Below are 26,180 nucleotides of genomic sequence, written 5' to 3'. Positions count from 1 at the left end.
TGTCAAGGATGAGTCTGGCGGAGGCGTTCTGAATGCGTTGGAGTTTTTTCTGCAATTTGGCCGTGGTTCCGGCGTAGAGGGTGTTTCCGTAGTCCAGTCGGCTTGTGACAAGTGCATGGGTGACCGTCTTTCTTGTTTCTGTGGGGATCCAATGGAAGATCTTTTTGAGCATGCGTAGGATGTTAAAGCATGATGATGAGACAGCGTTGACTTGTCTGGTCATTGAGAGGGAGAATTCCAGGATGAAGCCCAGGTTGCGTGCGTGGTCCGTTGGTTTGGGTGCGCTGCCCAGGGCTGGTGGCCACCATGAGACGTCCCAGGAAGAGGGGGATGATCCTGGGATGAGGACTTCCGTCTTGTCTGAATTAAGTTTTAAACGGCTGTTCTTCATCCACTCGGCTACGTCTTTCATCCCTGAGTGTAGGTTGGTTTTGGCGGTGTTCGGGTCTTTGGTGAGGGAGAGGATCAGCTGTGTGTCGTCAGCGTAGGAGATGATGTTGAGGTTGTGATGGCGCGCGATGGATGCGAGGGGGCTCATGTAGATGTTGAAGAGGGTGGGGCTGAGCGATGATCCTTGTGGTACGCCGCAGATGACTTCAGTGGCCTCTGATCTGAAAGGGGGGAGGCGGACTCTCTGGGTTCTTCCGGTGAGGAACGAGATGATCCAGTCCAATGCTTTTCCTTGTATCCCGACGTTGCTGAGGCGTTTTATGAGGGTGCTATGACAGACCGTGTCAAATGCTGCGGAGAGGTCCAGTAGGATGAGGGCAGCTGTTTCTCCGTTGTCAAGTAGTGTTCGAATGTCGTCTGTGGCTGCGATAGGGCGGTCTTGGTGCTGTGTTTGGCTCGGAAGCCGGACTGTGATGGGTTGAGGGAGCCGTTAGACTCGAGGAAGGTGGCGAGCTGACTGTTGACGGTTTTCTCAATGACTTTGGCAGGGAATGGGAGGAGCGAAATGGGGCGGTAGTTCTTAAGTTCGGTGTGGTCTGCTGTGGGTTTTTTCAGGAGGGCGCTGAGTTCAGCATGTTTCCAGCTTTCCGGGAAGGTGGCGGTGTTGAGGGAGCAGTTGATGGTATCTCGGAGATGGGGTGCGATAACTATAACTCATGTCCTAAGGAAACTTTAACATGCACCCTCGCCTTGCACTGCTAATTGCCCCACATATTACATGACTCAATATCATCTATGATATCATTAAAGATATCACTGCAACAATTGCAATGAAATTATTGATTAGAAAACTGTGCATGGTGGGGGCACAAATTATAATTACCTTAGGACACGAGTTATAGTTACTTGACATAACAAAAAAAAATAATTTCTGTGTTTTTTAGAGTTTAAAATGTTCTGTTGTTAATGAACATTTCACCTAATATTACTTTAGCCTTTGTCTTTTTCAGTGAAATTATGTATATACTAGCAGCCCGTCCCAACGTTGTCCGGGTATGAATTGCTACCGGCCAGTAGTATATTGTTTTGTAGGATTTCGTTTTGATAGCATTTCTTATCTGTGACAGGCCTGTGAAACGCTCCAATTCACAGTGCACTGCTGATGCACTTAAGAGTGCACGTCCAGTAGTGTGTGAACTTGAGTTTCTCTACTTTATTTTTCCTTGCAATATTAGATAGCGCGAACTCGACATCATGGCATGAGCACAACTTACATTACAGAAGAACACATTCATTTGTGGTAGGCACGGGGAGACAAAGCGATTTGCCTGGAATCACAGGATGTTGAGCTGATGCCGAGATTCGAACATAGCTCCCCAGCTCTAAAGTTCGCAATTCTAGAACTTGTGGCGGGAGGTGTGTCTAACAGTGTATGTCGGTGCTGGCCATCAATGAGAGAGACCTGTGCAGTTTTCAAATGGGGAGCACAATTTACATTACAGAAGAACACATTAATTTGTGGTAGGCACGGGGAGACAAAGCGATTTGCCTGGAATCACAGGATGTTGAGCTGATGCCGAGATTCGAACATAGCTCCCCAGCTCTAAAGTTGGCAATTCTAGAACTTGTGGCGGGAGGTGTGTCTAAAAGTGCATGTCGGTGCTGGCCATCAATGAGAGAGACCTGTGCATTTTTCAAATGGGTGATGAAAAAATATGAGTATGTTGCTGGAGATGTGGGCGGCCGTGCCACCAATGTACTTACCGGGGGAGGGTAAACACCCATTATTCCGCAACTTTCTTTCCGCATACCATCACTCCGCATACTTTCATTATGAAAGTACCATGACTCCGCAATGCCATTATAACGCATGGCATTACATTTTATATGCTTTTACCACGCATACATTTACAACAAAATTTGTTGTAAATGCATGAATGGTAAAAGCATGTTTTTTTTTAATGTTTGGATAAGGTAAGTATGGGTATAGGGGTATATGTTTTGGGGTACTGAGGTATATGTTTTGAGGTGTTTGGGTATTTTAAGGGTTCAGATATAATAATGATAATGATAATGATAATGACGCACTTATATAGCCCACGACTACCCGGAGGCATCTCGGCGCTTGTACGAATACCACTGAGGAACCCTTCCTGGCCTTCCCCTGTGAGGATCCCACTCCTCGGCACCCCCAAGGTGAAGTCAGGCATCCTCAGCGTTGTTGGGGCCGTTGTAGAGATTAAGCAAGCTATTGCCCAGAGGTGCAGAGTGGGGCTCATGATCAGAATAGGCACTGAGGCAAGAATTATCAGGCCCGAGGAAATTGAGCCAAAGACCCACCGAGGCGGGAATTGAACCCTGTTCCCGACCAGACTACTGCATCAGGGTCTGCCGCTCTAACCATTGAGCCACACTTCTCTACCTATATATATAGTTTTGGGTTATGGGGTACAGGGGTAGTTTTAGGGTTTAGGGATAGGTATGGGTTTTGGGGTACAGGGGTATTTTTAGGGTTCAGGGCTAAGTTTGTGTTTTGGGGTATAGGAGTATTTTTAGGGTTCAGGGGTAGGTTTGGGTTTTGGGGTACAGGGGTATTTTAAGGTTTCAGGGCTAGGTTTGTGTTTTGGGGTATAGGAGTATTTTTAGGGTTCAGGGGTAGGTTTGGGTTTTGGGGTACAGGGGTATTTTAAGGGTTCAGGGCTAGGTTTGGGTTTTGGGGTACAGGGGTATTTTTAGGGTTCAGGGCTAGGTTCGGGGTACAGGGGTATTTTAGGGTTTAGGGGTAGGTTTGTGTTTTGGGGTACAAGGTTATTTTTAGGGTCCAGGGCTAGGTTTGGGATTTGGGGTACAGGGGTATTTTTAGGGTTCAGGGGTAGGTTTGGGTTTTGGGGTACAGGGGTATTTTAAGGGTTTAGGGCTAGGTTTGGGTTTTGGGGTACAGGGGTATTTGAGGGCTATGGGGTAGGTTTGGGGTTTGGGGTACAGTGGCATTTTTAGGGTTATAGGGCTAGGTTTGGGTTTTGGGGTACAGGGGTATTTTTAGGGTTCAGGGGTAGGTTTGGGTTCTGAGTTACAGGGGTATTTATAGGGTTCAGGGATAGCTTTGGGTTTTGGGGTACAGGGTATATTTATAGGGTTAAGATGGGTTAGTATTTATGGGTGTTGGGGTATTTTAAGGAGTAAGGGTGGGTTATGATTATGGGGTGCAGGGGTATTTAAAGGGAGCAGGGTGGGATTAGCACACGATATGAGACATGGCATGAAGGGCAGAACGTACCACACGCCCCCAGCGTTTGTCACGCCCACAGCACACGCCCACAGCACAACGCAGACACGCCCACAAGGGACTACTTTGCTGGCACGGTTCTTTTACCTTTTAAATGTGTATGGTGGGCGTCTGCATAGCCTATGTCCTTCTGCTGCAACTTCCCTTTCCAACGCTGTATTAGGTGTTGTGATTGGTGCTGTGGTTCCTGAGATTACCCGCCTCAAAGGTTTGGGCTCTCTCTTTATTACATTAGTATGGATATATATATTGAATCACTATCCGCAATAATACGCCTGTCCAGTAGGTGCTTGGGGTGATTTATTTAATATCAAGGTATCAAGGTTCCAAGCTGACAAAATCCCTGCGTGTTTTGGCTTGCACGCCACGTCACGCACGCCTTGATCACGACGTGATCAAGGTGTGCAAGACACCGAAACGCGTAGGGATTTTGTCGGCTTGGAACCTTGATATGAAATAATTCACCTACTGGACTGGCGTATTAATACGGATGGAGTGTGTCCATTGTGCAGCGTTTGCTGTATGGTGAGTCAGCGTAAATTAAGGTATCCTCGTACCTCAGCATGCACCCTGGCTACCTGAGTCCCGTCTACTACGAGGTTCGTGGATCGGTTTTATGTATATACATATGTGATCAAGGCTCTGCTGAGTCGAAACGTGTAATGGCGACGGGAGAATAAACACAATTTGAAGCACCTCCCTGGGTCCGTGTCCGTTTTTGTGGAGTTACTTAAACAATGCGCAATACATATATATATATGTGTGTGTGTACACACAAACCCACATATATGTGTTTATATAACACAGTTGCGGTTGCCAGGTGTAGTTATAGTCAGGGCCATGTTTCCGTAGGAAGAGCATATTTTTAGGTTTCGCCTAAGTGAAAGCTGCGCAAGCAGCTTTTCACGAAGGTGAAAACCTAATGAGAATAATATGTTGGTTGGGAATCCGCCCCTCTGTTCCATTGGCTAGCTCCATAAATGGGGGCTAGCCATTGGAACAGAGATCTGTCCGTCATGGCCGGACCAGATTCGTGGGCGTTCCCGCGATTTCTTCCCTCTCCACCCTTTGCAGAGTTTTAGGGAGTGCTAGGGAGTGCAGAGTGACTGCAGAGTGGTAGGGAGTGCTAAGGAGTGCAGAGTGACTGCAGAGTGCTAGGGAGTGCTAGGGAGAGCAGAGTGACTGCAGAGTGACTGCTAGGGAGTGCTAGGGACTGCAGAGTGAATACTAGGGAGTGCTAGGGAGTGCAGAATGCTAGGGAGTGCTAGGGAGTGCAGAGTGACTAGAGAGTGCTAGGGAGTGCAGAGTGACTAGGTAGTGCTAGGGAGTGCAGAGTGACTAGGGACTGCTAGGGAGTGCAAGGGAGTGCAGAGTGCAAGGGAGTGCAGAGTGCAAGGGAGTGCAGAGTGCAATGGAGTGCAGAGTGCTAGGGAGTGTGAGGGAGTGCAGAGTACCTAGGGAGTGCAGTGTGACTAGGGAGTGCAGAGTGACTTGGGAGGGCTAGGGAGTGCTAGGGAGTGCAGAGTGACTAGGGAGTGCAGAGTGACTAGGGAGTGCTATGGAGTGCTAGGGACTGCAGAGTGACTGCAGAGATTAAGCTAATGGCAATGTAAATGACAATGCCATTTATTTATCTGTTTTCAAAACCAACACATAAATACAAATTTTGTCATTTACAATGCCAATAGCTCTAACTTTTCCAAAGGCGAACCCATTGCATTGTAAATGCTTGTTGTTTCACTACTACCTTTTGCATCTTCACTATAATTTCCAATGCCATAAAGAAAGTTTATCCACCTCAGATTGTTCCTGGAAAGTTTCAGGTTGATCCATCAAGCGAGGGCCAATAAAAAGGGAGGGTACCAATCATGGTTTCCCCATACAATTTCCCAGAAGAACTTTGTACCAAGCTACAGCAAAAATAGCTGAACAGAATTACATCAAATTTGCTAGAAAGCTAGATTTTTACCCAAAAAGTGTGTGTTTTGTGACTTGCTGTAAATCTGTTCAGCTGTTTTTGGAGAAATTAATGTTCAAAATGTAGAGATATCTTTTGTCACTGGATTCCTGCGGAGAAAATGTATAAAAAAATTGTATTGACAGGTACTGCGGTAGTCCTGGGGGACTAAAGGACCTGATTGGCAGATGCCTAATGAAGAAAAATGTTGCAGCTGCCATCACAATTACAGGACTCGAAAACTCAATCCCCAAGTTGAGATTTTTTTTTTTATAGGACATGGAGTGCAGACCTAGACCTTGTGGTGTGGTCCAAGAAGAACCACCCCTGCCAGGGGCTGGAATTAATACAAAATGAATTGCATCACAGTCTCCCCCAAAAAAGGTAGATTTATTGCACCCAGATGAGTGATTGGATGTGTTCACAATGGTTCCTATAATACATAATGCATATGCGTCTCTGTCTGCACAGGGGATGTTGGTTGTAACATGGGAAGAGAGTTGATGACATAGACCTTGAGTGAGTGTGGCCAGATTGGAGGGAGGAGCTAAGGAGCAGATGAACTTACTGGTCACCTTGAAAAATTAGTTTAGAAACTTGAGAATTTCTTGTTATTCTGACAAAATGTGTTCTTTTTTGTATACTGGGACATGATGGTGTTTTATTTGATGCATGTGCACCTTCCTGGTGGAATGAGTTTGGGCTTTGAGAATCTCAAAACTATCGAACTGAAGTGCATTTTCCGCTAGGCACTCTCTTGTTACAGAAGGAGGGTGTTGGAACTGGCCCTGCTTGCAGGGTCATCCCCAAACTTTTTGCTTATTCCTCCCTTATTCTTCCTGACCCATGGCTGTTGGCAATAGGACTCTGAACACTTTACCACTGCTGACCAGTGCTAAAGTGCATATGCTCTATGTGTAAATTGTTATTGTGATTGGATCTACACAATTAGCATATTTGTATCACCATGAAGTCCCTAGTAAAGTGCACTGAGTTTGCCAGGGCTGGTGATGACAAATGCTACTAGTGGGCCTGTTGCAGGAAAGAACCCCTGAACTGGTGGGTAAATGGTGCAAGACACCTGCCACAGGTGCCCTGGCTATTCTAGAAGGGGGTACCGCTCCAGATTGGATGGTACAGAGCCCCAAGGAAGAGGATGACCGGGTGTGGAGAAGCCCACCTCAGCCTCCTGTCCAGCCACTGGATACGGGTCCGGGCTGGTGGGTCAGTGCCAGAGTGTCAGACCTGACCTGACAAGAGAGTGAGTGGACAAAGGGTGCCAAGCACCTGGGGCTACTGCCCCCCCCCCCACACCCTCTGACGCCACAGGGGTTTAAGAGCCATGAGAGACATGAGGCCTGGGTCTCATCTCTGATCACTGTTGGTGGTCACAGTGGCTTGCTGTTAGTCTGTTGGGACACACCTGTGAGGAAATTAAGGTTAGGTGCTGCACAGGTGGTGTCCACAGGTGAGGAGAAGGGTTCCACATGGATTGGCATGGTGGACCCTGAGAGTATGGATAGAGTGATCCAACTAGGTTCAGGAAGGCGTATAACAGGAATAGTGCCCTGCTGTTTGGGCCAGGTTCCGTGTTCTAACCTTAAGCAGGGAATCCCATTGAGGTATCGTTTGGTCTACCCTGGCTTTAGGCTGGAAGGGGGTTGTGTTGGAACTGGCCCTTCTTGCAGGGTCATCCCCAAACATTTTGCATCTTCCTCCCTTATTTTTCCTGACCCGTGGCTGTTGGCAATAGGACTCTGAGCACTTTACCACTGCTGACCAGTGCTAAAGTGCATATGCTCTCTGTGTAAATTGTTATTGGGAATGGATCTACATGATTGGCATATTTGTATCACCATGAAGTCCCTAGTAAAGTGCACTGAGTGTGCCAGGGCTGGTGATGACAAATGCTACTAGTGGGCCTGCAGCACTGATTGTGCCACCCACATGAGTAGCCCCTAAATGGTATCTCAGGCCTGCCACTGCAGTGCCTGTGTTCAGTCTAGGATCTGCCGTGTCCTCCTGGTCAGTGTCCCCACTCACCAGGCCTAACCCTTCCCTTTTTGTGCACATTACTCACCCCTATGGAAGGCCCAAGGTACCCCCCTGGGCAGGGTGCAGTGTATGTGAAAGGTAGAGCATGTACTGGTGCAGATGACATGCTCTGGTAGTGAAAGGCAGCCATTTTCGTTTTTCACTATTGTAAGGCTATCTTGCTCCATAGGTTAACATGGGGGATGCTGGCTACAGTGGCTACCAGCATTTCTTCCCATAAGAACAAGATAGGAAATACGAGTCTAGTATCCCTGAACTCAGAATTTAATAACACATCTTTTAGGAAAGGTTGTTTTTAAATCCTGTGTTTGAGAACAGCACTTTTAGAAAGTTGCTGTTCTCTTGTCTGACCCTTCTGTGTGCCTTGGCCTGTTTGTGTATTGACTGTCTGGTTTGAGAGTGACAGTGGCTGGGGATTCCCCGGGAGGCTGGCTGAGTCAGCCCTAGGCTGAATGACTGTATTTGCAACCTGAGTGGTGGGAGGAGTTAGCACCTGGGCCTGAATAGGGCTGTGCCTGCCTTCCACAATGCTGGCTCCACCTGCTGCTGGGCATCTGACGACCCTGCCCCTCACTCTGAAAGGAAAGGAGAAGCCAGGAAAACAAAGTACTCAAGAAACACCCAGAACTGGTTCAGACCGGGCTAAGGGCCCACATGCACAAAGAGAACAAAGACTTTAAGGGGTATAAGTACAGGACCCCTGACAACAGAAAATTAGATCATCCTGGACTCAAAAAGGAACCTCTGCCAAGGAGAAAGCTGAATCTGAAGAAGGAAGACTGTCCTGCTGTTGCTCTGCTGGACTGACCTGTTGCTTTGCTGCCAGGGAGAGGGGAAGGACTTTGCTGTTGTGCTGTGTCCCCTGTCTTGAAGGAATCTCCAAGGGCCTGAGAAGAGCTGGCTCCCTGTTCTGAAGTCCCAGGAACAAAAGGACTTCACCCCCAACTTCCCTGAACTCTGCTGAGAGAGTTCTGACCTTCCTAGAGTGCTTGATCCAGTTGTGGGGCCTCTGGAAGTTGTACCTGTGCTGGGAAGCTTGAACCTAAGCTTGAGAAACTTTTGCAATTGAAAAGTATTGCATCGCTCGCTGCGGAGCGCATCCCCAGAGACCCCCAGTTCTAACAACGGGACTTGGGGGTGAGATAGCCACGTGCTCTGTCTTTGAGTCACTCTAAGCTTTCTACTATGAGTTAATCCATGTCTGTGCGGGGTTTTGAAGAGGGGTTCAAAGAAGGGACCTCTGAATGTGAGGGCTAAGACTGGCATCTATTTCTTTGAAGATAACTAGGAGGGTTCCATGATAAAAGGGGCATGGAGGGGAGGTGGGCTCTCTAACAGGGATGGCAATGTAGCAGCAGAAGCTTTATCTTTATTTTTTTTTATTTATTTGTATTTTCCTTTTTTCTTTCTTTATTCTCTGCTACCAACTCTTTCACTTTATCAGTACCAGGTCCATAATAAGATTTGTAATCTACTTGAAATGCAGCTTGGTCCTCCAATGAATTTTGCTTGTCGCATTAAGGGGAAGGAACTTTAGATTACTCAATGAGGACTGAGAATTGGTAACCAATCTATAAATTGGAAATCAAATTTATACACAGTCCTCAGAGCAAGACTGTAGAAATATAGAATATTTGTAGGCAATTCGAGCCTCCTGACCTTCAGTCGGGCCAAAATCATGCAGACTCGAAGTCCTGATACTTCAGTACTGAATAACAAAAGCAAAACCTGCTGTTCTGAAAATAAATATGATTCTCCTTATTATGCAGTAAGATTTTTAAAATATGTGCACAGTCTCTGATAGGAAAACATGTATTGGAGACTCAGTCAATTATGAATGAAGTAACTATTATATCAGTTCATGCCAGCTTTTAGGATATAGTAGCAGTATGAAATTACAATTCAAAATACAGATTTAGAGAAATAATCTATAGTCAATACAATACATTTTTTGAAGACACATTTCAAGCAAATGTTGTGTTAAAAGAGTTTTGGAAAGCTGCAGTTTGGTTAGGGATTATGTAGGAAGTTTGTTATGCTAGAAATGCTGCCAACAGCAAGGACAGAAGACAGTTCCATTGGTTCCCTCAGAGGATATGGGACCTAGTTAAATGGTAAAGGATAATGAAGTTACTAGCAAGCCTGCTAGCATGAGGCTATAAACCGGCAGTGGCAGCAACTGCTGAGGGCAAGAAGAGCAGTGGCTAGGCTGCCCTTTCTGCAAGTCTGCATAGTTCGCAAGGAGAGGCTCTCTGCACCTGCTCTGCATAAGGACTGTCGCCTAGTGGTGAAGTGTGGCTCAATGGTTAGAGCGGCAGACCCTGATGCAGAAGTCTAACCCGGGACCAGGGTTCAATTCCCCGCCTCGGCGGGTCTTGGGCTCAAAATTCCACGGACCTGATAATTCTCGCCTCAGTGCCTATTCCAATCATGGAGTCCCACTCTGCAACTCTGGGCAATAGCTTGCTTAATCTCCACAACGCTAAGGATGCCTGGCCTCCACCTTGGGGGTGCCCAGGAGTGGACGCCTCACAGGGAAAGCCAGGATGGGTTCCACAGCGGTATTCGTACAAGCGCCTTGAGACCCTTGCGGGTGAGTAGTGTGCTATAAAAGTATCAATTTACAAGCAATGAGTCTGTGTTAAATCTCCCCAAGAAGCAGAGAGAGAAGTGGGCAAGAAAACATGGGGGCAAGGAGTCATCACTCCAGGGCTCAGGAGCTAAAGGCCCAAGCATCCCTGGAACAGCAGAACAGCATCAGCCCACAGCAGGTCGCCAACAGCACTTCCACAAATGTTGTTAATATATTTTATAAAGTCCAGAGATGATGTCAGTGATCACCTCATTATGACACGACATTCCAAGTGATGACGAGGTGCAAAAGTAGCAAGTAAAGTATATAGTTCAAGAATGCGTGGGAACCGGTTGTCTGTCCATGGCTCACAGGTCATTGTACAAGAGCCCATTGAGCCATCAACTTTCTCAGGGGCAAAGAGTGAAAGCTGTAGTCCCATTCGAGTGTTCCTCATAAATATAGAAAAGTTACTTTTTGTCACACTAAAGGCCATGGGAACAGAACAAAAGAGTTACATGAGAGGAACAGCAGTCTCGTCCTTCCCATGAGTCTGAGAAGATGAAAGCTTTTGCATTTAAAATCAATGTTTTTAAATCAGAATTCAAATTGTATAGAAATAGTTGTACGCAATATAATTCAATTAATACATCAGTAAAATAGTCACACAATATAAATGTTTCACGGAATGTTCACTGTTAACTATAACCTACTGCCACACTCAAAGTCTATACCTGTCAACTGTAAGTTAACATATAGATAAGAAATGTGTTTTAAGAACGCTCGATCCCCAGGGTTATAAAGAACATGTGTACGAAGTTGTACATTTCTATCTCTTAATTTAACAGATTTGCACCATTATTTCCTGGGGTCAATGGTGCACTACGGTGAAAGAAAAGGCTTTGGGCCTCTACACCTTAGAAATGTGTCATGAGTTTTCACACACTAATCGAAAGAGAGCCTTACAATATACATTAACACATTAATACTTCATTGCTTTCATAAATGTGGAAAACATTTTCTCATGAGCTATTCTTTTTAATAAATTCAAGGTTATATGAATATGAACTGTGAGGAAGGTCGGCCCACTCTAGTTTAGTCTATTTTTAAGTCACAGCACGCTTCTACGGTGCTTGTACTAGAAGTGTCTTTATTTTCATCGTGTAAAATGCACAGGGGTGTAGGAGACACTAAAATTCTGGGTGGGACAGGGACAACCTTATGGACTTTCCAGTTACCCTATACAAATCACCGCCCGTTAAACAAATACAATCGCATACTTTCGAAGTGAAATATTGAGGAAAGCAGGCATGTTGTCACAGTTTTCATGTATGCTTTATTGTTATTTACATTCATATAGTAATCAGACCAAATGTTAAAGAAACACGTATATGAATCTTGCTGTACCAAGCAAACATAGGTCGCTCACTTAGGGTGGGGGCGTCGTGTTTGCAAGTGAATTATGATTTGAAAAGTACCTGCTGCTGCATTCCTGGTCTCAGTCAATTTTCATGCAACAATAAAAATGTGAAGATAACTTTGGTGATTAGTGTTCTTTATTGGGAAAGATCGGAGGTTTGTCGAGTGGAAGTTTTGACTCTTGGTAAGGTAGAGACAGTGGGTTAATACGCCTGCTGAAAAGAATGTGTAGCACGCAGATCACAAAATGAATATCATGTAAATTGGTCAGTGATTACTGCTTTTGTCTGAGAGATTATTTTGGTATTTGCAGTTTATAAGTTAAAATCCTAACATTGAACAGTGAGCTATTAACCGTCATCAAAGAGCTGCATGGAAACTTCAAGGTATAGATTAGAACATTATGATTTTTCCCCAGTCTTTCTTTATCCTAAAGTTGGAAAATGGGTTCATTAGGATAGAAATCAATTCTGATTATTAAAGAGAACCCCCCAACCATGGTGTTATGTTTTAAATTCTGAGTTTGTGCTTCTTTAGTGTTGCAAAGCCATCCTGTGCTCTCCCCAATGTTTTGCTGACTGGTACTGGTGGTACCTGACTCTGACTGACCCTGGCCTCTGCCTGAACAGGCACAGGGCCAGTGCTATTCTGAATGAGACACTTAAAGATATTGTGAAACACCTACATACACTAGGGTGCACTATGGATTAGGGTACCACTATGATTGGCATGACCTCTTCTATAAGGCCCTAGTTCATAATAGGGCAGGGAGATTAGAACTACCTTTAAGTCCCTAGAATATAATAGGGCATGGCAGTTTAGAGGCCAGCAGCCCTTTCTGCGTTTGCATGTGTGCACTGCTGAAGCCTGAGGTCAGTTTAAAAGTAGCCCTGTGTTGTAGGACTACTTTCAAAATTCAAATTGTGCCCAACTCGACTTTTGGGTTTGGGGAACTTATAAATGTATCAACTACAATACTGGGGCAAAATTAAGTTAAGTGGAAAAATGTTTTCAACTTAACTATGGCTGTATCATTGTTGCCACATAATACATCATCTGCTGCATAATCTAACAATTTGACCCAAAACAATTTTGTAGCTCAAACGGATCAAAAATTACTAAAAGAAATGTGACTTATGTTCAGTGAAGTGCAGGGCCCTTTGCAAAGGATGACTGGTCACCTTTCCCCTCTTCTGCATTTGTATGTTACACAGGTACTAATGAGGCAAAAGCTTTGCAGAGGCTGTTAGTATGTATAAATATGTTAAAATAATAAAGTATTGTAATATGCACTGCATCACACTACAGCCTTTTCATTGTTGCATCATTTAGTCAACACTGCAACATAATTTTGGCCTCCATTGCTGCATAAATCCAGTGGCCCTAAAGAAGGCTGCACATGTTAAAGGTGTTTGTGCATGAAGCAGAGACCACGAAGTTTGCAAACTTAGGGGCTGATTACGAAAGCAGGCAGACTTCAGTCCGTCCCCCATCGAATCTGGGAATGGGACCGCTGGCCTTCAAGGTGGCGGCCCCACGATAGGCATTACAATGCGACCGCCACTATGGCATTCACCGTGCCTATCTTTTACATTGCAGCAGGTGCTGCTGGCTGCATCATCTGCCGCAATGTAAAAACTGTTTGTGGCAGGCAAAATGTGGTGCCTGCCACATGGTGCAGTGATATGTAGGGGGGCTTCTTAGATGGCCCCCAGGTCCCATGTCCAGGGGCTGGGGGAAAGGGGCCCGCTATGGGCCTCCAATGACCCTTTCCACCAACATTTCATGGTGGGTGTAGGAAGGTGGACTCCTGACTATGGTTACCCCAGATTTTTGCCTACAAAACAGCTGACCCAGTCCTGAGGCGGAAGCCGGGAGCTGGAGGTACTAAATCGAGCACTTGGTGATCCTTTGTTTTAAAACCTTGTGTGGTGTCACTCATAACTCTGTTTATTTTAAAAGCATATTTGCCAACTGCCCCGAGCACACAGCGGTGCAGACGCTGTCGCGCTATTGTGAACTACAAAGCGGCCGCCATTAGACCAGGCGCGCTCGCCGGAAACGCCCACTAGAGGCCACGCCCCCCTCCCCTGACTACTTAAACGCTGCTCCTCAGCGCAACGAACAAACAGCTGACCCAGTCCTGAGGCGGAAGCCGGGAGCTGGAGGTACTAAATCGAGCACTTGGTGATCCTTTGTTTTAAAACCTTGTGTGGTGTCACTCATAACTCTGTTTATTTTAAAAGCATATTTGCCAACTGCCCCGAGCACACAGCGGTGCAGACGCTGTCGCGCTATTGTGAACTACAAAGCGGCCGCCATTAGACCAGGCGCGCTCGCCGGAAACGCCCACTAGAGGCCACGCCCCCCTCCCCTGACTACTTAAACGCTGCTCCTCAGCGCAACGAACAAACAGCTGACCCAGTCCTGAGGCGGAAGCCGGGAGCTGGAGGTACTAAATCGAGCACTTGGTGATCCTTTGTTTTAAAACCTTGTGTGGTGTCACTCATAACTCTGTTTATTTTAAAAGCATATTTGCCAACTGCCCCGAGCACACAGCGGTGCAGACGCTGTCGCGCTATTGTGAACTACAAAGCGGCCGCCATTAGACCAGGCGCGCTCGCCGGAAACGCCCACTAGAGGCCACGCCCCCCTCCCCTGACTACTTAAACGCTGCTCCTCAGCGCAACGAACAAACAGCTGACCCAGTCCTGAGGCGGAAGCCGGGAGCTGGAGGTACTAAATCGAGCACTTGGTGATCCTTTGTTTTAAAACCTTGTGTGGTGTCACTCATAACTCTGTTTATTTTAAAAGCATATTTGCCAACTGCCCCGAGCACACAGCGGTGCAGACGCTGTCGCGCTATTGTGAACTACAAAGCGGCCGCCATTAGACCAGGCGCGCTCGCCGGAAACGCCCACTAGAGGCCACGCCCCCCTCCCCTGACTACTTAAACGCTGCTCCTCAGCGCAACGAACAAACAGCTGACCCAGTCCTGAGGCGGAAGCCGGGAGCTGGAGGTACTAAATCGAGCACTTGGTGATCCTTTGTTTTAAAACCTTGTGTGGTGTCACTCATAACTCTGTTTATTTTAAAAGCATATTTGCCAACTGCCCCGAGCACACAGCGGTGCAGACGCTGTCGCGCTATTGTGAACTACAAAGCGGCCGCCATTAGACCAGGCGCGCTCGCCGGAAACGCCCACTAGAGGCCGCGCCCCCCTCCCCTGACTACTTAAACGCTGCTCCTCAGCGCAACGAACAAACAGCTGACCCAGTCCTGAGGCGGAAGCCGGGAGCTGGAGGTACTAAATCGAGCACTTGGTGATCCTTTGTTTTAAAACCTTGTGTGGTGTCACTCATAACTCTGTTTATTTTAAAAGCATATTTGCCAACTGCCCCGAGCACACAGCGGTGCAGACGCTGTCGCGCTATTGTGAACTACAAAGCGGCCGCCATTAGACCAGGCGTGCTCGCCGGAAACGCCCACTAGAGGCCACGCCCCCCTCCCCTGACTACTTAAACGCTGCTCCTCAGCGCAACGAACAAACAGCTGACCCAGTCCTGAGGCGGAAGCCGGGAGCTGGAGGTACTAAATCGAGCACTTGGTGATCCTTTGTTTTAAAACCTTGTGTGGTGTCACTCATAACTCTGTTTATTTTAAAAGCATATTTGCCAACTGCCCCGAGCACACAGCGGTGCAGACGCTGTCGCGCTATTGTGAACTACAAAGCGGCCGCCATTAGACCAGGCGCGCTCGCCGGAAACGCCCACTAGAGGCCACACCCCCTCGCTCTATAAATGTGCATCTACAGGAAGCGCAGCGGACGAGCGCAGCGGGAGCGCCGTTTGCGCGCCGAAGGCGCGCCTAAGGCAAGCCCGTCTGCGCCCGTCATCGCCAGACCATCGCCTCTCACCAGCCCCCCTGGTCCGACCAGGCCCTATCCACGCATATGTTATGACGGTAAGGAACTCTTACACCTAAACCGTCACCAAAAGTGTTCCAACGCCACTGGCATCTTAGGTCTTACGCATCTCCACTGCAACCGCTGCCATTTCTCCACTAACCTACCCACTAGGGTGCGGAGTGACCCCCCAATTGCAACTATCCCGCCATTGACGATACTCCAACTCAACTGCAGATCCCTCGTTAAACACCACCCTGAGGTGAATACACTTCTACAGGAGGAAAACCCTGACGTACTGTTTCTATGCGAAACATGGCTCCGAGATGGCATAACCACCATCCCCAATCTAACACTCCCAGATGAGTTCCACCTGGTCACCATCAACCGTCAATCTCGAGGCGGCGGCATCGCAATTCTCTATAAAAAACACCTGAATTGTTCTTTCACCAAAGAGCCCCTCCAAGACTGTGAATGCGCCCAATTTAAAATCAGCGTGACCCCCCAATTTACGCTATCTGGTCTTTACATCTACCGCCCTCCAGGCCAGGCCACTAGATTTATCAATGCCCTCCTCGAAACGGCCACAGTGCTCATTACTAAATCCGCCAACTTCACCATCCTAGGTGACCTAAACCTGCACTTCGATGCAACTGGCGACCATACCATCACCAACCTCCTCGCAGACCTCGCGGCACTGCAACTTAACTCACTTGTCCTCACTCCTACCCACATAGCTGGACATACCCTAGATCCGATCTTTTCTAACATACAAGAGGCAGCTACAGATACCCCCACCCCCTTGGGATGGACGGATCACCACCTTGTTAAAATGAGCATTCCATCACCTCAACGGCAGATCAGAACTGAAGCCAGTCAGCGTCTAAAGAGACCCTGGCACAAACTCTCCCCCCCGCCCTACATGAAACCCTTGGAGAATTCCAATACAATGTGAACCAGGAAATAAACGCAACCTATACCTCGTTCACCAACTGGATCAGCAACGGCCTCGACACTCTTATTCCGGCTAAATTGACCAAAGGACGGAATACACCCTCCAACCCGTGGTATGACGACACCCTTAGAGCAATGCGTAAGGAGTGTAAAAAAGCTGAGCGCCTATGGAGGAAACACTACGATAACCAGGACAAGGCATTATACCTATCCAGGCTTAAGTCCTACCATAAAGCTATCAGATCTTCCCGTGCTTCGTTTTATGCCAACAAAATTAATTCCAACACGAACCCATCTAAAGTCATTTTTAAACTAGTGAAAGAGCTCCAAAACCCTAGGGCGCCCCTTCCTAAAATTTCTTCCCATGAGCAATGTGAGCAGCTCGCTACATATTTTGTGGAAAAAGTCCAGAAAATTTATGCGTCCTTTCCACAGACTGCGCCTCTCTGTGGAGCTCCCAAGACCACAGCTCCCAATATCTTACCTCTGTCCCAAATTTCTGCCATCACCGCTGCAGACCTGATCAGACTTGGTAAGAAAGTGAAGTCTGGCTCCCCAGCAGACCCCATGAGTCCCTCCCATTTCCTGGACTCGATGGACTTTTTTCTATCCCCCATGCTGAACATCCTCAACCTCTCCTTTTCTACAGGATCTGTACCCACAGCTTGGAAGCAAGCGTGGGTATCACCGATAATTAAAAAACCTACCCTTGACCCCTCCAAACCAGAGAATTTCCGGCCGATATCCCTTCTCCCCTGGATTTCCAAAATAGCCGAAACCCATGCTAATAGCATCCTTTCGAAACACGTGGAAAGTCACGGAATCCTAGACCCCTCCCAAAACGGCTTCCGTGCAGGCCATAGTACGGAGTCTGCCCTATTGGCCACTACGGAACATCTCCGGACGATTTTAGATTCCGGTCATAGTGCTGCGCTGATTCTTCTTGATCTCAGCGCAGCCTTTGACACGGTTTCCCACGACATCCTTCTAAAACGTCTGGAGCTGACCGGGGTGACTGGTCTCGCCCTTGCATGGTTCCAATCCTTTCTTGAGGATAGATCCTTCAAAGTGTCGGCTCCTCCATTTCTTTCGAAATCCCACCCTATAGCTCAAGGTGTCCCCCAGGGATCAGCGCTGAGCCCCTCCCTCTTTAATCTATACGTCCAGCCACTTACAGACGTGGCTAGAGAGTGGGGGCTCACGCTGGTCTCATACGCCGACGACACCCAGCTGGTTGTCACCCTCTCGGAAAGCCCGTCCCCCGTGGCATCCAAGTTTAAAGAGGGTATGACTGCTGTGGCCCGCTGGATGACGGACAACTACCTCCAACTCAACGCCGGCAAAACCAAGGTGCTCCTCCTAGGCCGTAACACCAGCCTCTGGAACGAGCACTGGTGGCCGTCATCCCTAGGCGCCACCCCACTCCCCAAAAACTGCGTCAAAAATCTGGGAGTCTGGATGGACGCCAATCTTAGCTTCCAGTCCCACACCAAAAAGGTGGCAGCCACCTGCATAGGCCTTCTAAGGAACCTCAGGCCCATACTCGGGCTCTTCGATTCTAAGGCTCGCCAGCTTATCGTCCAGGCCACCATCCTATCGCGCCTGGACTACGCTAACGTCCTCCTTCTGGGAGCCAATAAAACGGAAATTGCTAGGTTCCAACGCATCCAAAATGCGGCAGCCAGAACGCTGGTCGGCCTCCCACGGAGATGCTCAGCCAGAGCTACCATCCGTAAGCTCCACTGGCTGCCCGTGGACCATCGAATTCAATTCAAGGCCCTAGTCACACTCTTCAAGATCGTTAAATTAGGAAATCCCCCTCTGCTTCGCAACCTTGCCCAACCTTACGTTCCTGGCCGTGCTCTGCGCTCTGCCAGCCAACTCCTCCTGACTATCCCTAGGACCCGGCTCTGCCGAACTGGAGGCCGTTCCTTCAGCGTCCTTGGCCCCAAACTGTGGAACGATCTCCCCCTCAGCATTCGTTCCATCGACTCCCTTCCAGTATTCCGCAAAGCAATTAAAACTCATCTCTTCCCCGCCCCCTAGTTTCCCCTTCTCCCCATCTCCCCTCAGTCTGTGCACCTGTTCTCAGCGCCGGGACACCCCTTTGCCGGGGTATCTGTTGCGCTTCACCAAATCCTGAAATGAAAAATGTTTAGCTGGTTTTCGACTTAGTTGGCCTGGGATCCTGCTAATCAGGGCCCCAGGCTATCTGCTCTCTCTGTAAAATGGACTCCATGTACCCTAGGTACATCTCCAATTGGATATTGGGTCACCTTATCAGCCCCTGTACAGTGTACTATAGGTACCCAGGGCATAGGTGCATCCAAGGCCTACCAGGGGCTGCAGCATATCTTTTGCCACCCCTGGCTGGCTATCCAAACTGACACAACTGGCTGATCACTCAGCTGGGGCAAGTTTGTGTAACCACCCCTTGCTTAGATATAGTATACCTATATCTAAACCTATATCTGGACACATATAAACCTATAAGTCACTCCTATGGCAGGCCTTATCAATCCTGGAGGTAGAGTGCTTGGTTTTATGTGAGATGGTGCTCTAGCATGAGCTGAGCCTGTCTGCAGCTTTCGGGACCAACTCCCTTAGCTGTTCTGGGATGTTGCCATACCATATACTCTTAAGTGCATTATAATCCTCGCGGTTACTTGCTAACTTTGGTTTGGCTTTATCAAAACAAGTTGTGTAAGGTGTCATACGCTTTGGAATACTACCCCCTCTCCAGTTCTGGTGACGGGGGTAGCATTCCACCCTTCTAGAGGGAGAAGACAAGTTACTTTGCTTAAACGCGGTGAAATCTAACCAGAGCCCCAGCATCACGAAATGGATGCTGCTGCCACAGACACAAGTTTGGCCTCCTGCCGCTGACCGAAACTCCGGCAGGGGAGGCCTGGAGAAATGGTATCCTGTCACAGGGAGGTGTTACACCACCCCAGACAGGAGATAGTGGATTGTAGCAGGGAGGGTTGAATGAAACTAGACACTGCCTGGGGCGCACAAGGCGTCCCATGCATAGCCCAGTAGAAACCGGTGCTGGGGCACTCCAGTCCCAGCTCTGGCGCGAAACTGGACAAAGGGAAAGGGGTGTAACCACCCCCTTCCTGGGTTCCACCCATAGGAGGGACCTAGCAGGTGATCCAGCCCCTTGATTTGGAATAAAGGTAGGAGCTGTGTCAATGCAATTTAGATCATCCTGACTGAAACTTTGAAACAAAACTCTGGACCCTTCGACACCCTACTAGACGTAAAAGACTGAAGAATCTCCCTTGTGGTCAAGGAGTGGCCACCCTGTGCAAGCAGGCACCATCAGCGCGACAAGACTTTCTTTGAGACAAACACCTTGACATCACCTGATTGCAACCCGACATCGTCTGGTTCCTTCCTGGTTCCTCGCTGGTCACTGGCTAGTGACCTGAACTCTGTACCCTCTGATTTCAGGTACTCTACATCTTCGATCCACCCTTGGATCCAACCGGACTCTTCTCTCCTGGTCGCCTGCAGCATCTTCATCTCCAGGCTCCATAGAACTTCACGACAAAACCCGACACACTTTGGCACCTATGCACCCGCTTCCTGTGGGTGAGGTAACGATCTAACTCCGGTGCTCCTATAGTGGATTTCACCTCTAGTGTCCTAGTTTTAAGTGGCTAAGTTCTAGTCCAGTCGGAAGTCTCCGAAACCTATAACTTTCTGATTTTTACGCACCATTGACTTGTATGGTAAACGCGGTTGCCTATAGACACTGCACCCGTATCCTGTGGGCCTCGTCCGACCTAACCTTCGTTAGTCCAGTGTAGGCGCAGCGATTCTCAATGCCCTAGGCCTGTTCATTGTTCGTGACATGGTACTTATACCACTTTCTTAATATATGGTTTGAGTGGCTACCCGGCCTATCCATAATTGTGCAGCTTATTGTATGTTATACTGTGTTATTTGTTTAACGCTTGTGCTCCTGTGCTCATAAAGAGTTAAGGGGATTATTCTAGAAATAAATACATATATTTTGTAATATATAACTTGGGTGGTGTCCTTTCATTTGGTATTAAAAGGGATTGCATATGGTAAAACAGCTGGCTTCACATGCCCTCTTGAGTTTAGCATAAGACTGCTTTGTCCACGTTACCATTAGGATAGCTGGTCTATAAGGTTGACTTACAACCAATCACCATAAGGGTCGTTTGGACTGGTACAAGGTGCTCACTAGAATTAGTGTTCATCACATACCAGGCCAACTTCTCACAGTGGGTGAACTACCATGGATAGGCTGGTGGGTAAGGGGTATCGTAATCCTTACTGTGGTGCCTGGTAGGTACCACCAGCATTGTAGGAACCACAAGCCCCTCCGCCGCACTGGCGGGCTCAAGGAGTCAGTCGGGTGCGTGGCGGTTGGTCTTTACGACCACCAGGGAACCATCCGCCATTGTAATATGGTTGGCGTAGATGCAGTTACCGTTGGTGGTGGGACCACCACTGATGGGGTGATGTGGCGGTTCCACCTCCATTATAATCACCCCCTAAGTTTGGTGTGCATGCAAATCCTACATTGCAAACCCCTGGTAAGTTGCACCACTACTGCTAAAAAAGGCCAATGGAGGACAATGCGGTGGACTGGCCTCAAGGATCTTGTGACCTCAGTGACAGTCACCGTCAATCTAGGGTGTGCTTTTTCGTATGCCTGCTCGCAAGACTGGAGGTGAACTGCAGTATGGATTGTGGTGGACAGGCCTTCAAGGTTAACTCACACTTGCCACAGTTAGGGTCAACCTGCGGGTGCTAAGACACCAGGGCTTCTAAGGTCTATCGGTCCTTCTAAGGAGTAATATCGGAATGAGATCGTTCAGGAGTGCAGTCTGGTGGACTGGTCATGAAGGCTGACAATGGTGCGCCGGTTCCAAATTCAGCAGCTCTGGCCAGAGTGCAACATCCTTTCCCACACTAAACACCATAGTGCCCCACTGAGAGAAACTTGCACTGCCTTCAGCTACAACTCAATTGTGCTGCAACTAAATTAAAATTATGCACTAGACAACAGAAAAAAATGCTGCCTGAAAAAAAAATGAAGAACACCCTGGAAAAACACTCATAAGGAATGCAAGAATAAGCAAATCATGTGAAATGTATTCAGGAACAACATGGTTACCTTAACAGTTTTAAACTCATTATTCAGAAATTAAAGTGATTTTTCCTGAAAAAATTCAGGACATGGCTACAGGACCAGGAAGGGACATGTTTCAATGTCCATTGCTTATATCCTTTCAAAATGTAAGCAGTTTGGTTTAAAAAAAAATCAATCCCCGAACACAGAGCCGCAGTACACACTTTATCAGCTAAAATAATTAAAACAGTTGAAAACGATTGTATTAAACATTTCCACTTCACCCATCAAACAGGTATTGCAGTCCTTATGAATGGCGCACTTCCCCACCCTGGGAAAACAATGTTGTTCAAAGAAAGAAGAAAAAAAGAAAGCGCTTTCACTGGAAAACTCTGTACAGTGCTTCTAATATGTGTGGATGTAAATAACAATCTGGCCTGTCTCCTGACCACTCTGTATTGCTTAATTTAGGTATTTCATTTTTTTTCTCTCCGTCCCGAGGTTTTTCTTTGGATTATAAAACAGTCAGTAAATGAGGAAATATCCAGCCAAAGTGTCCGCCTATTTTGGATCCATTTCACAGAGAAACAAATAAAGAAAAGGAGATGCGAGAGAGAGTACATAAGAGCTCTTGAAATCAGAACTTAAGCAGGAGGGAGACAGAGACAGAAGTGGGTATGAAGGAAAAGAGACAGTTTTTCCCCCTTCTCTGCCCTTCCCAGAACGCTGAGCCTTCCTGCAGCATAACAAAGGGCAGAGGGCGGGTGGCCTCTTTGACTCCAGGCAGGTCAAGTGCAGGGCCATTAGGTAGCGTTTTCACGTGCTAATGGCCCTGCCACAGACAGGAGAGAGAGGGGAAATTTTTTTGGCCCCTCGTCCCCCCCCACCCTTGTCCCCCGTGTACCCCCCACTCCAAAATCTGGGGGGGATATATCCCCCACGTCCCCCACACTTCCTACGCCCATGAAAGTGCACATGTATCTTAAGTAGGCACGGGCGGAGACCTCCGTTCCGGCAGCGGAGTGTGCGGAGATTTCCCTACACCGAGCTCTGTTGAGAACGCGGAGTAGGGAAAAAGTCTCCTACTCTGCAGCGGAGCGAAGTTAGATAGCCCCCCCCACTAAATTGGCCCCACGCCTCCACCCCCTAATAAAATAATAGTGAAAACTTAATTTAAAATGAATAAAGTCACTTACCTGTATTTCGGCATCCCCGGACTGCCCTCCTCCTTCTCGCTGGACATCTTGCACAAACTACGCATGCGCGCCCTGTCATGCGCATTTCATTGTGAGAAATGCACGCGCGCATGGGCAGTTCATGCAAGATGTTTGGCAAAAAGGAGCAGGGCATCCCTGGGACGCCGCAATACAGGTAAGTAAAGTAAACAACAACGGTCCTTGACAAGAAAAAATAATAACCATCAGAATAATTATAGGTTACAATCTGCGCTATAATGAACATGAAGTCCAGCCGGACTTCGCAATTTATTTGATAATAAAATAAGTCAAAATTAAACAAACCAACAGTTAAGCAGTGGGACACAGTCCTGTATCCACAAGGCTAGACAAACAATACACGGTACAAATAACTAGAAATTTTCAGGCATTTTGAAAAATGAAGGAGCAAAAAAGGAAATGTGTCAATCTGTTTGCTTCACATGTGTAGAAAAAACATGACTTTGGCACAAAATTGTGAACTGGTGTTTAGACTACATAAATAGTCGATGGCGTTTCGATCCAGTTATGATTATGGATCATCATCAGGACATTCAATGCTTGCCTGAATTTAAAAGCCTCTGGGGTGGTCAGGGCGGGAACCAGGTCGTGTGGGAAACCAAGGGATAGTAGGGCTGCCAGATATTGAAGCCTCTGAGTGAGTGGTGGAATCCCCGGATGGGTGAAGGGTAGTAGAGGAAGTTAAAACCGGGGGTAATACCTCACGGTAAATTGTAAGTTCCCGAACTTCGCCAAGGGCTGTGGAATTAAGGCGCAGCTTGGCAGGTGTGCAGGCAGGGACCCGTATTTACTAGCAGATCAACGGTCTAGAAGAGGAGCCGAGGCACCATTAGGTTGCCGAATTCGTAAACCAGCTGCACGCAGTGGAGACCTGTAATAATGCTCTGTCAGTTCACGGTGGAACTTCAGACACCATCTACGGGGCACGATCGCACCGTGCGATCGTGCTTCAATATCTGGCAGCCCTACTATCCCTTGGTTTCCCACACGACCTGGTTCCCGCCCTGACCACCCCAGAGGCTTTTAAATTCAGGCAAGCATTGAATGTCCTGATGATGATCCATAATCATAACTGGATCGAAACGCCATCGACTATTTATGTAGTCTAAACACCAGTTCACAATTTTGTGCCAAAGTCATGTTTTTTCTACACATGTGAAGCAAACAGATTGACACATTTCCTTTTTTGCTCCTTCATTTTTCAAAATGCCTGAAAATTTCTAGTTATTTGTACCGTGTATTGTTTGTCTAGCCTTGTGGATACAGGACTGTGTCCCACTGCTTAACTGTTGGTTTGTTTAATTTTGACTTATTTTATTATCAAATAAATTGCGAAGTCCGGCTGGACTTCATGTTCATTATAGCGCAGATTGTAACCTATAATTATTCTGATGGTTATTATTTTTTCTTGTCAAGGACCGTTGTTGTTTACTTTGATTGATACCCCAGGTCCTTGCTTACCTAGTGTGTTCCCTTGTCTCTTGGTAATAGCAATATAGGTAAGTGGCTTTATTTTTTTTTTTAATTAAGTTATCACTATTTTTAATTAAGTTATCACTATTATTTTATATGGGGCCGTGGAGGCGGGTGCAGGAGCGGAGTTCCACAGAGTCCCCCCTTCCCACCCCCCCCCCCCCCCCCCGCCCCTGACCCCGCCCCCAACTCTGTGTACCTCCGCGTAGTTACACTCCACCAGCTCCGTCCAGGGTTCAGTAGATTTTCATCGTCACATCCAGGATATGATGTCATGAAAGTGAAAATCAGCATTTCGGCTGCATCAGCAGTGAAGAGTGCAAGGCTATGTGAAGGAGTACAGGGAAGAGCATAGAGGGAGTCTGGGCGCAGAGTTTCTATCCCAGTGCAAGCTTTCTGCACTATTGGGCTGAACTCGCTCCTAGTACTGTTGAAGCTACCATATGTTTTCTATGCATGTAATTACATTTAAGTGTACTTTGCCAGGTTCCATCCCTAGGGCTTCGAGAACATCAAACGACCTAATTGTTAAATCACAAGAAATAATTATAAAAGCTTTTTACCACTTAGAGTTGCTAATTATATTGTTGATGTCTGCAATTGTATAGCTTTGATGGCATTCTACTTTTGATATGAAAATTGCATCAAAGGTTGGCTATAATGTTTTGCATGCTTCCAATGGATTTAAAGACGCATACTTGTGCCAAAACAGAATAATGTATTTCGATCTGCTGTCACAGAAAGATTGGAATTCAGTGGAACAATAATAAAAAAAAAAAGAAGTGTGCATTTTGTTTCTGTTAGGTAAGTGAATATTAAGCAGCTCCAGGCTTTTTCCCTCGTGCCCCCAGCGGAGTACCACTTAACTCCACACTTTGTTTGACAGCAAGAATGAGCAGTGACTAATTTGCACTGGCAGTTTTTTTTGTTTTGCGTGTAAAATTCCCTTTGTGCAATGCGCCACTGTCAATCCTAAACACAACATATTCAAAATAAAAAAAATAACCAACTAAGACAAAGGCCATTATAAGCTTTCCTCATAAATCATTGCATTGTTTTATAAATCAACTACTGCATGCTTATAACTTTTGAGATTATAGCGCTATGCAAAGGCCCTCACTTAAAGACGTGCGTGTAGTAAATGGATTACCACACATTTACCACGCTCTGCAATTTAAAGTAGCATTGAATCACCACATTTCGAATCCAAGGAGTTACTGCAGCATGGAAAAACCCCATTCATTACCACAGCTGAAAGCCAGGGCTTATTCCGACACTAATAAATGTGGAAGCAATCTTTCTTCGGGTTATTGCTCATTTCAAGATAAATTTGTGGGAATACCACTCTGGGGCATGGGAAAACCATGGACCCGATTCACAAAAGTAATCTGAGACAAAATCCTAACTTCATAACTTTCGGTATTCACAAAGGGCATTTAGGAGTAAAAAAGTTAGGATTTTGCCTCAGTTAGACTTAAGTTTTGGTCTTAAATTTATCTTAAGTAAAACTTAAGTTTAATTGAGACAAAAACCTAACTTTACTACTGTTCTGACCGACTTTTTCGGCCCTCCTTTGAGGAAGAATGAGTGAAGGTGACTCCAGCCTATTATCCTTTTAGTGCAGGGATTAGAACTATAAATAGGGCCTATTCATAAGGCGTAGTAATACACTTTAGTACCCTTTTCCTTAGATCAGGGCTTATAAACTTAAGCTAGGGGATAGATTCATTAGTATTAGTGATAATCCGTCCTTTTGCAAGAGCGTTAGTATACCTTCTATGGAGTTATACTTATTTCGGGCCTTGTAGGCCTCAAACGGGAG

This window comes from Lissotriton vulgaris, chromosome 5 (assembly GCF_964263255.1).
Source record: "Lissotriton vulgaris chromosome 5, aLisVul1.2, whole genome shotgun sequence".
Lineage (NCBI taxonomy): Eukaryota > Metazoa > Chordata > Amphibia > Caudata > Salamandridae > Lissotriton > Lissotriton vulgaris.
Note: the sequence above shows the minus strand (reverse complement) of the source record.